The 7,654-nt window shown below is 39.1% G+C and overlaps 1 protein-coding gene across 8 annotated transcripts in view; it reads left to right on the top strand.

Annotated features, from left to right (window-relative positions):
* LOC129763359 (hemicentin-2) overlaps positions 1-7,654 on the top strand; it is a 459,584-nt gene that overhangs the window by 80,291 nt on the left and 371,639 nt on the right. The window lies entirely within an intron of this gene.

The following is a 7,654-nucleotide window of genomic DNA, read 5'->3' as shown; positions in this document are numbered from 1 at the left end:
AAAGGAAAAGGAAAAGGAAAAGGAAAAGGAAAAGGAAAAGGAAAAGGAAAAGGAAAAGGAAAAGGAAAAGGAAAAGGAAAAGGAAAAGGAAAAGGAAAAGGAAAAGGAAAAGGAAAAGGAAAAGGAAAAGGAAAAGGAAAAGGAAAAGGAAAAGGAATTTGGACTCTTCTGCATGAGATCTTTGTCTGGTCAGCTTGTTCAACAGATCATATCTCAATACAGCACAATTTGATTGATCGTATGAAAATTACACATAGACAACAAGTAGGATGGAAATGTTAAGGGGCCACAATAATCAATTTGATTTGCGTGGAACGCGAAACAATCTGAGTTGTTTATTTATTTATTTATTTATTTATTTATTTATTCATTTCGTCAAACAAATGTAGACTACACACTTATACACTAATGTTACAATGTTTTCTTAGGTTAAATATTATTTTTGCGGTACATGTTTCTTTTTAGCTGTTTTTTATTCATTGTTGTGTCAATTATTTCGCAGTGCTGATTGTATATACGCATCATGCGATTGATAGGGGCGTTATTTGCATAATTTGATCTGGATGTTTTGGTTAGAAACAAATTTCGCGTTCTTAGTTGACGCCCAGGTACATAGAAATTTAGTTTTCTAGTAATTCAGCTGACTGTACTCGTTGCGAAATTAGGTCATTAACAAAAGAAAGCATTGCAAATTCACGGCGTTCTTTTAGTGTTTGGATGTTTATGAGCATTCAACGTGCTTCATATGAAGGAAGTGGAAATGAGGTCCAGTTGAGTTTACGAAGTGCAAATAGAAGAAACTGTTTCTGGACTGACTCAATGCGTTCTTCATGTACGACCATATACGGGTTCCAAACGATGTTACAGTATTCCAGAATAGGCCTTACATATGTAATATATAAAAGCTTTATTGTGTATGGGTCCTGGAAGTTATGTGAGAAGCGTTTGACAAAACTTAACACACTATTCGCCTTATTTATTACAGAGTTGTAGTGTTCTATGAATGTGAGTTTACAGTCCAGGACGACGCCTAGATCTCTAACTATTTCACATGTTTCTACATTTTGATTTCCAAGACATATTACAATATTTGGTACATGTTTTTTTCTGCTAAATGTTATAGAGTTGCACTTTTTCACATTCAGTGTTAGTAGATTTTTATCACACCAAGTATGGAATACATGTATTTCGTTGCGAAACGCTTCGATGTCGTTTTCATTTCCAATTTCCGCGAAAAGCTTCATGTCGTCGGCATACACAAGTACATTGATACGCTTGAGAACGAAGGAGATGTCATTAACGTACAGAATGAAAAGAAGAGGACCAAGATGAGAGCCTTGTGGGACTCCCGAAGTGACTTTTACTGGATTTGAAAGAGAATTTTGAAAATGAACAATTTGTTCACGGTTTGTTAGATAAGAATTGAGCCAGTTTAAGAGTCTTTGTTCCATTCCTATTTTCTGCAATTTGAAGAGTAGTAATGGAATGTCGATGCGGTCAAATGCTTTACTGAAGTCAGTGTAAAGAGTTTCTACGTGTTTGCCATTTTCCATTGCATTCAGAATAAAAGTCACAAAAGCCAACAGATTAGTTGCAGTTGAACGGCCTTTGAAGAAGCCATGTTGCATACACGTAATTCTATTCTTTACTTGTTGGAAGACTTTTTCGTTGACTATTGCTTCGAATAGTTTAGGAATGCAAGAGATAAGGCAATTCCACGATAATTACGTACGTCAGATTAAGCGCCTGATTTAAAGATAGGTACCAAAAAAGATTGTTTCCATTTTTCTGGGAATATTCCAGTTTGTAGTGACATATTGAAAATGCAATGTAATGTTTGATCTTAACTTACTTCTTACTTACGGGGGCAGTCCGATAAGTACTTAGCCTACAAAAGAAATTTCCATTTTTCTAAAATCCGCGGACACGTCCGCTTCCACACACGGTCAAAACAAAACTACGAGTTCGATTCGGCTAAAATTTTGACAGTAGCCGTTTACGAGAATGTACTAAACGATAAGTGATCTCACTTGCGATACTGCCACCATCGGGCGATGAGGCTAGGTACCAGTGTTTGCCAAATGATCCACTCATTGAAAAAACGCTTTCGTTCGTTCAAATATGATCTTTCAGGAAACATTTCCCCCAGCGGTATTCTATTGTTGTTATGTGCTGCAAATCACGACACAAAAGAGAACGAGACAACTCTGCGTCGGCTCGCACTTCATTGCACACCAGCATGCAAGCAAAGCTATCATATACGCTTTCGGTGCAGAAAGCTTATTTTCTTCTTTGCCTCTAACATATGCATACCGACCTCTCCATGCATCATGAAACAGCAGGATCGTACGGACAACGCAAAGCGAAAGATTCATATTCAGCTAATGTAGCAGATCCTGATTTTTAAGTCTCAGATAGTGCAAACTATATGATTATTTAGCTCGATAGAGGCTAAGGGAAGGGTAGTCAGATTATATTTTCCATTTTTAACGCCGCTATCCCTTGAAATGTGTATATTCATATAGACCGCATAGTTTTACTAGCAACACCGCTCTCTTTCCCCATTTGTTGCTCTCCGCAAATGGTGACCGAATGATGACGTAATTTTTCTTGTATCATTTATTGCTTTGCACTTGCCTGTGCAGTGGGTTTCGCTATAGTAGAGCGGGACGATATATGCGGTTCAAACTTGTATGCAGGCTTCGAAAATGGTATGCGATGTTTGATACAGATCGGATATGCAATCAACAGTCTTCGTTCCTCTCTCAGTTTAATCACTAAATATTACACAAGTGATTACTGACATTCATACAAGTATCTGAATGGTCCTCTCATATTTGGTTATATGTTCGTGAGAGTTTACTTGCATGACACATTGTGTATCATTCGATTTTGATCGAAATCCAAACACTGCTAAGTACTTATCCGCCCTCGTACTTACTTAGAAGTGATAAATTTACATCTAGTTCTATAGTTGTGAAACGCCGGAATTTGATTAATTGGAAGATTGATGATTGACCATTACAATAAAGGTAATGAAACAAAGTTATATTCACAATTTCCCCGAAGTCAAATGGTGTGACTACAGCTTCCATTAGATAAGATTTAAAGTCGTGTCCTCTTCTGTTGTCGACTCGGATATAAATTAGAACCTTCTAAGTGGGGTGACTTCCAGGAGAGACCGAGTGACTCAAGTTATCTAACGTCACCCGCGGTTTTGAATACTGAGGAATATATTTAGCTATAAAATATGATTCAAATTATTTATGTCTGTAGGGGAAAAGGGGGGAATTTGGACTACTTAAGTAAATAGCCTAATATTTCCAAACCAATACGATCTAAATCGAAAAAGTTACATTGTATACTAAGCTACATTTGTCTCTCTCAATCAACAGTGCTTAATCATTATATCAAGCTTCAAACTACCAAATATATCATTAAATAAAAGAGATGATTTTTGGACATTAAAATTTGATGCGGGGTGATTTGGACCGTCTGTGGGGTGATTTGGTCCAGCGTGTGTTTCAAAACATAAAAAAACTTATTAACAAACATACTTATGTTTATGTAAAGTATTTTGGGATAATGTTACAATCAGTAACAATGTTTTGGAATCGATACCAGGTGTCTTGCCCAAATTTCAGACCGGAAAAATTGGATTGACAACATCTCGAATTCTGCATGGATCTTTTCACTGTTGTTCGAGCATTTTCAAACACTTTCGTTGTTGGTCAAAGAAAATTCGTTCTTGATGGCCTGAGTTGCTTTTTTAAGCACCTCCTGCTCCCAATGTTGTGTGCCCATCCTCTTTTTGTAATTCCGTGACATCTGGAATCAATTAGATCAAAGAAAAGCCTCAAACCTGTAGGACCAATGCACCCCACAGAAACGTGTCCATGTCACCCCACACAACATGCAAAAATTGAAATGCAATTAATTTCATTTATTGTTATCAAACTTACAGTTTCGCTACATCAAATTGTTCCTCTTCTGTAGACGAACAGAACTTTACTGCACAATACACGAAAAGTTTGTTTAATCAGCGGGAAGAACCTTAAAACCACGTTCGGAAAACTCACATTTTTTGACAATCAAAGTGCTTGTTGTGTTCATTATACCGTTTCCTTCCACCTGTTGAATTTTACCAAAGTTTTTTTACGTCAGTTACATACGGTTCAATCGATGTTTTCGCTGTTTCGCATTCTACACAATGTAATACGTATGTTCAACATGCGAACAAACATTTTTCGTTCGAAAACATTTGAGCAATTTTGAAAAAAACGTTTTGGAAAAATCACTGTTTGTCCGCATAACAGACGTAGTTTCATACAGCTTTCATACATTGTTTAAAAATCTACAATTACCAGTATTATGTGTTATAAGCTAAATCTACATTTGAATAACATTGTTCGAAGAGTCCAAACATGCCTTTCATGACAGTGTCCTATCACTATTTCTTAATAGATGAATATAAGAAACCATTGATACGCTGCTTATATAGTTACTATTCTCTGTTCACTGCACTGCGATGAACTTAGAGAAGCAATTTGGTGTTTAATGTTGTAATTACTTAAATTTTTACATTTGAATTTTCAAGAAGACGATGACACAACCAAACCAGTAGTGAATATATATATTATATTGTTTCTTAGCATTTTCACTCATCAAATTCATCAAATTCAACAACGAATAATTCAACGTATTCAACATTTACTCATAACGTTGATGTAAGTAAACAAAATAAGACTTTAAATAACCAGTCCGTTTAATTTACTTATTTTTATAATAATAAAGTGACCAGATGGTCAGAGGTCTAACGCGGGACACAAGAAACAAAACGTAATGTATATAGGTTATGTGAACATAAACCTTGTGTCCTTGCAATTAAACCTGATCTGTATTATTTCTTTATAAGCATCGGCACTCAGTTGTGATTTTTCGGTGGTTTAGATTTTGTTTACGCCTGAAAATCACTCAGTCAGAGCATTGAGGTCTGGCAAGCACGATTCAAATTCTACAATTTTCTTCCAATTATCGAATGGAATGCTCGAAAATTCCAATCCATTTTTCATCGATTTTAGTGTTAACGTATGCATTAAAAAAATGGACTAATTTCGGATGGCGATGAAAAAAAACTACAAGAGATAATTCAACGGAACAAACTTTCCTTAAATCTTAAGTTTACTAAGACTACAACAAAAATGATTCAAGGCTGTTGATTCGCAGTAGCAGCACTGTCAAGCAACTTGATGATTTTTTCAAACTGCCCGCTCCACCCCAAAGCGAAGTAGTTGGACATCCTGAGGCACTTTGTGTCCTCCAGATATAGCCAATCTAGTTTTTACAACATCCTCTCCCTGTGGCTCCTTAAGCCGGGAGATCGAAGCAACCGACCAAATGGAGCTGGAGAATCTGGCCAAAATGGACATTTTTCTGCGGAAGCTTCAGACGAGACCGGCCGTATCTGAGCAGCTGGCAATCATCCAGAAAGAGTATCTTCAGGTGCTGGTGGAAAACTTCTTTCCGGCGAAAGAAGTGAAAAACTTCTTTTTCACTGGTGAAAAATTTCTTTTCGTGCTCATAATGAAATACAAGACATACTTGATCCTAGAATTCAGCGAATGGCAGGGGACCGGATACTTTACGTTCCCCAGGTAAGCGATGGCCACGAATATATCACCCACGTCAAGTTCTCGAGGAAGGTCAAAAATAGGTATTAATCCGCAAAATCTCCTAGGCCCTCTTTTTGCCGATAATATCCCTCAACTGGACAGATCATTTCATCGGAAATAACATGGTTATGCTTGTAGGCCAAAAAACAACAAAAATGCGCTTTCCCAACACTAATGGTGTTGTTGATTACGTCTCCTATGCAAACATGGGCAGAGTAATACAATTCTCCCAAATTGTGCTGGTGGTTGCTTCTTCCCAACGTCACCATTTTAATTAGTAAAATCTATTCCTGATTATTACTACTCCAATCCCTGAGTCACACCCTGTACGAAGGCAACCATTTTGTCTGTGAAAAGATGTGTCCAACGCGGCTTTCGTTTTAACGTACCAGAAATTTTCAGCTTACATACTGCATCTGATACAGTTGTAGCGTGCGTCCGCCACTTATCCAGGGGCCGCCCATTTTGGTGAAATCGTGCTCGAAAACAATCACCACCTGACTTCAAGGTATCAGGTCACAGCACTAATCACCGGTGTGCAGTGTATCTCTGCATCTATCTGCCACCCTAGCACCCACCCACCGGGCGGCACCTGCTGATGCTTTCTCGACGAGCTATTGTACAGGTTAATAGTAATGACTAAACACACTCCCCTGGTTCCCGGGTTCCAGCGGCGGAAATCCACACCCCCAACCAGATGTATTTTAATATGTGCATACCGGATTTGAGCTTGCCACAATTAGACTCGGCGAAGCAGGCTTCTTGCTGTGGTTCAACTGTGCTTATCTCGAGAGTGAACCCGGCTGGCGAATCCGGTGGATGAAATATTCATACAAGTAAAAGTGGTTTTCCAGGATGTATGCTTGCTTGTTCCGAGCAAAACGACGGGTGTTTTTCTCCGCTCGCTCGAGCCCGAAAAAGAACACCGACATCCTGAGTGCCGCATTAGAACGGAGGGGGTGACAGGTTAACCGCAAACAGAGGGGGAACAAAGTACAAAGGTCCAGGATACAGATGCAGTTAGCAACTTGAAGGTTTCATCCTGGCTGTGACGGATATGATTCGTAGCTTTTAGCGGCGCAATTCACCCCCAAAACACACCATTCTGGAGAAGCATGGAAGTGCCGAGTGAGTGTGAACAACTCCCAGAATTAATCCCATCGCTCGGAGTGAGACAATTTGACTGTATATCTGTGCGCTGCCTCACAAAGGACAACGGATGAAGTTTTTCCACCGTAAAATAGTGATGCCTCTGGAGGTAAAGGAAGTTGGCACGAATGCCATGTTTGAAATTGAAAAACTTTGCTCATGCTAATTCGAGTTGGGAAAGTGGATCCGTTTCGGTTGACGTTTGAATGCCAAGGAATGCCATTACAAGTGATGAAATGATATAATGAATTTTCGTTTGATATGTGAAAGGAAACAATTTTGATGCGATGGCCTGGGTGCTGTCAACATACGGATTCACCGATAAACCGAAACACCCTGGAACTGCTTATTAAACTTCATTATTACAGCCTTGTAACATGTTTCCCAATTTGCCCCGATCGCTGCGTGGCTTCCTCACGGAACCGAACAACTTCATCCGGTAGGATACGCATTCGGCTTACATATCACGTCGCTGAGTTCCCCGAGGGGTGCTCCCACTGGCAATGAAATCCTAAATACATCGATTTCTGACATTTTAATGGCGATTTTACGACATTTGACGTTTCCGCTCTCTCTCTCTTTCTCAAAAGAACCCGGCGGCACAAAACTCATCACCCAATTCCTCCATCAACGTCAAGCGGAGGGCATTGAAGTCATTGTGCGACGATCGTAAGAATAAGGAAGAGAACACGAAGCGGCGAACTTCGAGATTCAATTCAACTAACGGTTATAATCATCATCGTGAGTCGACTGCCTAATTTTTGTGCGAACTCACTCTCCTCCTCGGTTCTGAAAGGTCGTCCCAGGAATCGTTTTACCGAAGAGAAAAAAAA

This window comes from Toxorhynchites rutilus, chromosome 1 (assembly GCF_029784135.1).
Source record: "Toxorhynchites rutilus septentrionalis strain SRP chromosome 1, ASM2978413v1, whole genome shotgun sequence".
Lineage (NCBI taxonomy): Eukaryota > Metazoa > Arthropoda > Insecta > Diptera > Culicidae > Toxorhynchites > Toxorhynchites rutilus.
Note: the sequence above shows the minus strand (reverse complement) of the source record. Positions and strands in the feature narration are given on the sequence as shown.